The following is an 8,186-nucleotide window of genomic DNA, read 5'->3' as shown; positions in this document are numbered from 1 at the left end:
AAGACTCTGGAATCTCCTGAGCCCCACTAGGCCTTGGTGGTCTGGAGATCAATATCCATCCTGCCTCCTGGTGAGAAGGAGCAGCCTGGGGATACCCAGCTCAGCCTGCCATATACCTGGCCAGCAGCCTTGAACTGACCCCCCTCATGCACACAAACTAGTGAATATGGAGTTCTTGAAAACTTTTAATAGGGAAGGAGTATCCCTATAACCTGGGTCTTCCTTAAGAAGGAAGCAAGGATAGACACCTCCACCTCCAACTTATATCCAGCCCCCCACTCCCTAGAACACCCTGGGCTCAGCTGAATGCCACCAGCTTCATTGACACTAATTAATCCCAGTATAGGAAGCCTCCAGAGCCACTTCTGGACTGACACCTCCCCTTCTGCAATCTCCCCTCCCTGAGCCTGGTCTTGACCTCATAGATTGCCAAGACAAGTTCAGGTTCCTGGTTGCTTGGTTAGGGGGTGGTGAGTGGACACTGTGGGGCTCGGAGCCCTCGAGAGATGAGACAGAGCCAGCACACTGAAGGTAGTGATCTTTAGCCTGCATTCTCCATCTGGCTGTGTGCCAGAATTGTCCCATCTAATTGCCAAGGCTCAGAAAGCTTCATAGCTGCTGCCAGAAGTGACAAATCAGAGCCAAGGGCAGACTCTCCAGGCTTCCCCAAATGCCCCCATCATGTCTTGTCTGCCTTGTCATTTCTACTCATAACTAACTTGCTCCAAACCCTTTGTCTTCAGCTTCTCTTCTACTTCTGAGTCCTCTTCCCCTTAATTGTGCTGCCTACTGAGCAAAATACAACTACTTTGTATTGTATAATGTAAACAATTGCTGCTGTCTGCTTATCACTATATTCAGTGGTTTCTGTAGCTGTTGGTCTACTTGCCCATCTTGTGTTAGACACAAGCCAAAACAAAGTCTAAACAATTCACTCTCTGCAGGCCCCAGCAGAGCCAATCATACATGCCTGCATGCTTGTAGATAATGTTGCTGCATCTTGCCATTGTGCAATTTTCTAAGCAGGAGTTTTGATATATGGCCCTTCCTTTAGCCCACCCTCATTTTCATTGGATGCTCATTGAACACAAATACTAGATATCATGACATGGCTCCTAGACAATAGTCAGTTATCCAGCCAAGGATCACTAGAAAGGAAAGGTCATGTCCAGGGGTGCTGAGGTTAGTATCAAGGATTAGACAAGGAAGAAAAGGAGGGAGTAGAAGCAGAAAAAGACAATAAACAGAAGTGGGGGTGGGGGAGAAATGCTAAAGCCAGAGGATAGGCAAAACTTGAACCTCGGCTGATGCCTGGAGGCCCAAAATATTTGGAGAGAGTTATGCAATTTGCCAGATCTGCTGAGGACTCTTTGGAATAAAAATTGGAGCATGGAGCCCACGGGATGAGCAGGACTGGCAAGCAGGTTTCATGGGACCAAGGGAACTGGGGCAGAGTATAAAGGGGCCTTGAGTGATTGCCTATGGCCTGGGTTGAATTTTACGGTTGAAAACACCAGGTGAGGAGCTCAACAGGCTGTTCTAGTTTTCCCACACCCAAGTAGTCAGGGTAATAATGGTGTGCTTCCTCCAGTATCCTCTGGGGTCCTGCTGAACAATTCATTTAACAAACTTGGAGCTGGGAAACAGAGAAAAGAGGGAAAAATGGACCCTACCCCTATGGGCCTTGGATATAGGGGGAAGATTTTCTAAGTAGGAGTTTTGGTATGTCAATAAAATTGCATTAAAAAACCAGAGCTTGGGACATAGTAATTGTGGAATAAACATTTGTTTGACTCTTTGCTCTCACAGTATACCTGGAGCAGGTTATTTATTACAGTTGTTCGTTTTCTTTTGGGGGGGGCGGTGCATGGTCCGGGAATCGAACCCAGGTTTGCCGCATGTAAGGCGAGCATTCTACCACTGAACTACCCGTGCACCCTCTTTTATTACAGTATTTATCATGCTATTTAATAATTTCCCTAGGATATAGGGGGAAGATAACTGACTATTGTCTAGGAGCCATGTCATGATATCTAGTATTTGTGTTCAATGAGCATCCAATGAAAATGAGGGTGGGCTAAAGGAAGGGCCATATATCAAAACTCCTACTTAGAAAATCTTCCCCCATATCCTAGGGAAATTATTAAATAGCATGATAAATACTGTAATAAAAGAGGGTGCACAAGTAGTCAAACAAATGTTTATTCCTGCTCCAGGTATACTGTGAGAGCAGAGAGTCAAACAAATGTTTATTCCACACTTACTATGTACCAAGCTTTGGTTTCTTAATGCAATTTTACTGACATATATTATATATTCATATATGATATAATCATCCAAGTGTATAATCAGTAGTTTACAATAGCATCAGAGAGCTGTGCATTCATCATCACAACAGATTTTTGAACATTTTCATTACTCCAAAAAATTAAAACATGAATAAAAATTAAAAGTAAAAAAGTGGGGTGCAAGGGTATTTCAGTGGTAGAATTCTCACTTGCCATGCGGGAGACCTGAGTTTGACTCCCAGTCCATGCACTTCCCCAAAAAACAAACAAGTAAAACAAACAAACGAACAAACAAAAATTCAACAAATGGTGCTGCAATAACAGGATACTCACATGGAAAAATTATGAAATGTGACCCCACCATACAGCATACCAAAAAAAAAAAAACAAAACGGGGGGGGGTGAGTACAAAAGGACACCTAAAACATCCCATATCCACCTATTATTTTTTTGTCTTTTTCTCACTCATCTGTCTGTATACACTGGATAAAGGGAGTGTCAGTCACAAAGTTTGCACAACACAGTCACACCTTAAAATCTGTATATAGTTATATAATCATCTTCAAGAATCAAAGCTATTGGAGTATAGTTCAACAGTTTCAGGTATTTACCTCTAGCTACTCAATACACCAAAAACTGAAAAGGGATATCTGTATACTACATAATAATAACCTCCAGAATGACCTCTCAACTCTATTTGAAATCTCTCAGCCATTGAAACTTTCCTTTGTTTCATTTCTCTTCCCCCTTTTGGTCAAGAAGTCTTTCTCAGTTTCATGATGTCAGGTCCAGGCTCATCCCCGGAAGTCAGGTCCCACGTCATCAGGGATATTTACACCCCTGGGAGTCATGTTCCATGTAGGGGGGGAGGGCAGCGAGTTCACCTGTGGAGTTGGCTTAGAGAGAAAGCCAAGCCCTGTTTTGAGATACCTACCTTAATCAACATTGAATCCTCATGGCACTGCGAGTTCGGTCTTGCTATGATCTCCAATTTATAGATAAGTAAACAGGCATAGAGAGCTATAACCATTTTGCTATTCCATACAATTCCTCAAAGTACATGTTATTTCAGTTTTACAAATGAGAAAACGGGTTCAAAAAGATTAAGCACTTCATCCAAGGTCGCCCAGCTAGGAAGTGACTGAGTTGGAATTCTATTTTTTTTTCCATATTTTTATTGAGATGTCTTCACACACACACAATCCATCCAAAGTATACAATCACTGGCTCACAGCATCCTCACGTAGTTGTGCATTCATCACCATGATCATTTCCAGAACATCTGCATCATCCCAGAAAGAGAAATAAAAAGAAAAAAGAAAAACTCACACATTTCATATCACTTACCCCTTCCTCTCATCAACCACTAGTATTTCAATCTATCCAATTTTCTCCCTTATCCCCCTATTATTTTTTATCCTTTTTTTTTTTTTTTTTTTTACAGAGTTGGAATTCTTGATCAGCTTTGTCTGAGTTCAGTATCCTATGCTCAGTCTGCTTTCATGAAGAGAGACAAACTATTTGGTCCCTTGGTGCCTCGGTTTTGTTTGTATTTAGTTTTTTATTTATTTTGTTTGTTTTTATTATTCTGGTTCTTGGTTTTTCCATCCATAAAATAGGAGGAAAGGATCCTAATATCACAAATACAAAAAGTTGTCCTAGCCTAGTAGTCAGTGGACCATCTGTCTACTTGGAGGGGGAACAAGGGGTGTCTTCCCCTGAGATAAATTTCAAAACTGGCACAGGGATCCTGGGACCCTCGCTGGATGGGACAATTCTGGAAAACAGCTTCATTCCTGTTTCAGAAGAACTGACAAGGTCAGAGGAGAAAGCCTGAAATAGAACTGGCTGCCCTTAATCTTCCACAGCTCAAGGGAGCTGTTTGTCTAACTCTGAATAAACCATTCTATGAAGAATATTCTGGGAATTTCCTTATGTGGCAGGGCATTTGACTGGGCAATTTCACTGGGCCAGATGAATTCTCCACCCCATCTTTAGCACTAGAGATAAGAATTGGCATCATTCAGCTTTGAGAAATGAAAGTGAGGGAGAAAAGTTATAAATATATTTAAAGGTATGAAAAGTTATCACAGGGAAGGTGGAAACCACTTTATCTCCATTTCTACTGAGGAATGGACAAGAGGGCAGGGATTTAGATTAGGAAGAACTTCCTGACAGAATTGAGTGATGCTGGAATAGATTACATCAAGTTAGAAGAAACAAGCTGTGGAGTCTTTCTAGACCAGCACTGTCCCAGAGCCATATATATAATTTAAATTTTTAGTTATCACATTAAAAAGATAAAAAGAAACAGGTGAAATGTTAATAATATGTTTTATTTAACCCAATAGATCCAAAACATTTCATTATAATCAACATAAAACTCATTAACGAAAAATAAAATAAAAAGGAAAAAAAATCATTAATGAGGGATTTCACATCCTGTTTTTCATATTAACTTTTCAGAATTTGATGTCATTTGCATTTACAACACATCTCAATTCAGTTTTGCCTCATCCCAAGTGTTCAAAAACCACGTGGCTGGTAGCTACTGTGGCACAGTATAGAATTGCTAAGAACCATCTGCCACCCAATGGAAACTACAAGGTGTTGCCTGTTTTTTTTTTTTTTTTATTGTATAGTATAACATATATACAAAGCAAAGAAATAAAAAAGCAATAGTTTTCAAAGCACTCTTCAACAAGTGGTTACAGGACAGATCCCTAGAAGGTTTAAATACTTTCTTATCATCACAGTCGACTATTTTCTTTCTTTTTTTGTGAACAATAACATATATATAAAAAAGATAAACTTCAAAGCACAGCACCACAATTAGTTGTAGAACATATTTCAGACTTTCACATGGCTTACAATTCAACAATTTTAGGTTTTTACTTCTAGCTGCTCTAAAATACGGAGACTAAATGAGATATCAATTTAATGGTTCAGCATTCATATTCATTTGTTACGTCCTGTCTTCTATGTATAATTCCACCATCACCTTTGATCTTTCCATACCTCTCATTGGGGTTGTTTTGGCTATGGCCATCCTAAATTTTTGCTATTGGAAGGGTCTGTCACTAATATGGGGTAGGGAGATGGAGCTATCTGATGTTCTGGAGAGGCTGGGCTAGGTTTCAGGACTTATCTGGACCAGGGACCCATCTGGAGGTTGTAGGTTTCTGGAAAGTTACTCTACTGCTTGGAACTCTTGTGGAATCTTATATATTATTGCCATAGGTGTTCTTTAGGATTGGTTAGAATGGTCCTGGCTGGGGGTTGGCAGGTTATGATAGGTAGCAAGGTCTACCTGAAGCTTGTGTAAGAGCAACCTCCAGAGTAGCCTCTTAACGCTATTTGAATTCTCTCTGCCACTGATACTTTATCAATTACACTTCTTTTCCCCCTTTTGGTCAGGATGGAATTGTTGATCCCACAGTACCAGATCTGGATTCATCCCTGGGAGTCATCTCCCACATTGCCAGGGAGACTTTCACCCCTAGATGTCATGTCCCACATAGCGGGGAGAGCAATGATTTCACTTGCAGAGTTGGGCTTAGAGAGACTGAGGCCACATCTGAGCAACAACAGAGGTCCTCCAGAAATAATTCTTAGGCATGCCTATAGGTAGTATAAGCTTCTCTGCTACCTACAGAAGCTTCACAAGAGTAAGCCTCATGATTGAGGGCATAGCTTATTGATTTGGGTATCCCTAAAGTTTGACACAGTATGAGGGGATTCCCTGATGGTAAGGTTTAATAGTTCCATAGTCTTTCTCCCCTCCCTCAGGGAACTTTGCCAATACTTTTTGATTATCTGCTTAATATACTCTAGGATGTTTCCAGGGAATACAATAATCTATACAGGATTAAAGGATCTCTTTCTTATTTTGTGTTTCCTGTGTTTCAGTTGTTCGAATAAGTAAACAGATAGGTTGAAATAGATTATGCACTACAGAAAATTTCAGTTCCAGATCAAATAAATCTTTCTTCCATTGGTCTCAAAGATTATGTGTGGTTCTAAAATATGGACACTGTCTTCCTTACCCCTATGTTCTGAATTACTTTAACCCCAATCTGTTCGGTTTGTTCTTATCTCTAAATATCAGGTTATATATATATAACAGGCTCTCAAAATCCAGAAATAATAATCACCACTCCGGACTTAATGTGTCTGTTCTAAAAGCTTACAATCTAGGCCCCTGTTTTCTTATAAGCATTTTCTAAAAGTGACCATACCATTGCTGTTTATTTTGTTTGTTTGTTTGTTTCTGGCTTATTCTGTCTCACCAAATGTCCCACATGTTCATTCACATTATTGCATGCCTCATGACAGTGTTCCTTTTTATAGCAGCACAGCCTTCGTTCATAAGTGTACATCATCATTAGTCAATCTACTTCTCCATTAGTGCATCCTTCAGCCACCTGCATTCTTTGGGCATCATGTAGAGGGCCCAAAGTACACAGTTCATCAACATTCTCAATTTTAGATAATTTCATTGTTTCCAAGAGACAGAAAACCAATAACACACCCTCACCAAATAGGAAATCTAAACCTCCTCTTAACTCTTGTCCCTCATCCCATTATTCACCTCTGTCACTGTGGTAGTGCTGATGGTTTCCTTTTGAACATAGCTCACAGCATGCAATAGAAGTTTTCCCCCATACCCTGGACTTAAACACTCTTTATACAAGAATTATATCTTTGAAGTAATTCTTATGAGAACTCATTCATATTTCTAGTGTGAGTCAGTGGGACATGTAGGTCTATACAACCCCTTTCAATCTTGTTCATCTTCAATATGGTAATATTACTTCTAGACCCACTAGAGAATCACCCTTGCTCCTATCTATTCCCTTACATTGGAGTTCAACCTCATTAGCGAATGGTTCACCCATCTTTAGCTTCTATAAAGTCCCCTACTTAGCTTCTCTAAGTCCCCCATATTCGGTATTATAAGCTTCATAAAAGTGGAATCGTACAGTATCTATCCTTTTGTGGCTGGCTAATTTTGCTCAGCATTATGTCCTCAAGACTCATCCATCTTGTTATGTGCTTCAGGATGCCATTTTGTCTTACTGCTGCATAATATTCCATTGTATGCATATACCACATTTTGTTGACCCACTCATCTGTTGATGGGCATTTGGTTTATTTCCATTTTTTGGTGATTGTGAATAATGCTGCTATGAACATTGGTGTGCAAATGTCTGTTTGTGTCATTGCTTTCAGCTCTTCTGGGTATATACCAAGTAGGGCTATTGCTGGGTCACAGGGCAACTCGATATTTAGTTTCCTAAGGAACTGCCAAACAGTCTTCCATAGTGGCTCCACCATTATACATTCCCACCAGCAGTGTGTAAGTGTCCCAGTTTCTCCACATCCTCTCCAACATTTATAGTTTCCTGTTTGTTTAATAGCAGCCATTCTTATAAATTTGAGGTGGTATTTCATTGTAGTCTTGATCTGCATTTCCCTTACAGCCAGTGAAAATGAGCATCTCCTCATCTGCTTTTGAGCCATCTGTATATATTCTTCAGAAAAATGCCTATTCATATCTTTAGCCCATTTTATAATTGGATTGTTCTTTTGTTGTTGAGTTGTATGCTTTCTTTGTATATACAGGAAATCAAATCTTTGTCTGATATGTGATTTTCAACTATTTTCTCCCATTGAGTTAGCTGCTTCTTCACCTTTTTGACAAAGTCTTTTGAGGTGCAGAAGCATTTGATTTTGAGGAGTTCCCATTTATCTATTTTTTCTTTTGTTGCTTGTGCTTTGGGTGTTAAGTTTAGGAAGCTACCTCCTATTACTAGGTCTTGAAGATGTTTCCCTACATTTTCTTCTAGGAGTCTTATAGTCCTAGTTCTTATATTTAGGTGTTTGATCCATCTGATT

Source organism: Tamandua tetradactyla, chromosome 7 (assembly GCF_023851605.1).
Source record: "Tamandua tetradactyla isolate mTamTet1 chromosome 7, mTamTet1.pri, whole genome shotgun sequence".
NCBI lineage: Eukaryota > Metazoa > Chordata > Mammalia > Pilosa > Myrmecophagidae > Tamandua > Tamandua tetradactyla.
The sequence above is the reverse complement of the archived record's forward strand: the minus strand, read 5'-3'. Positions refer to the sequence as shown.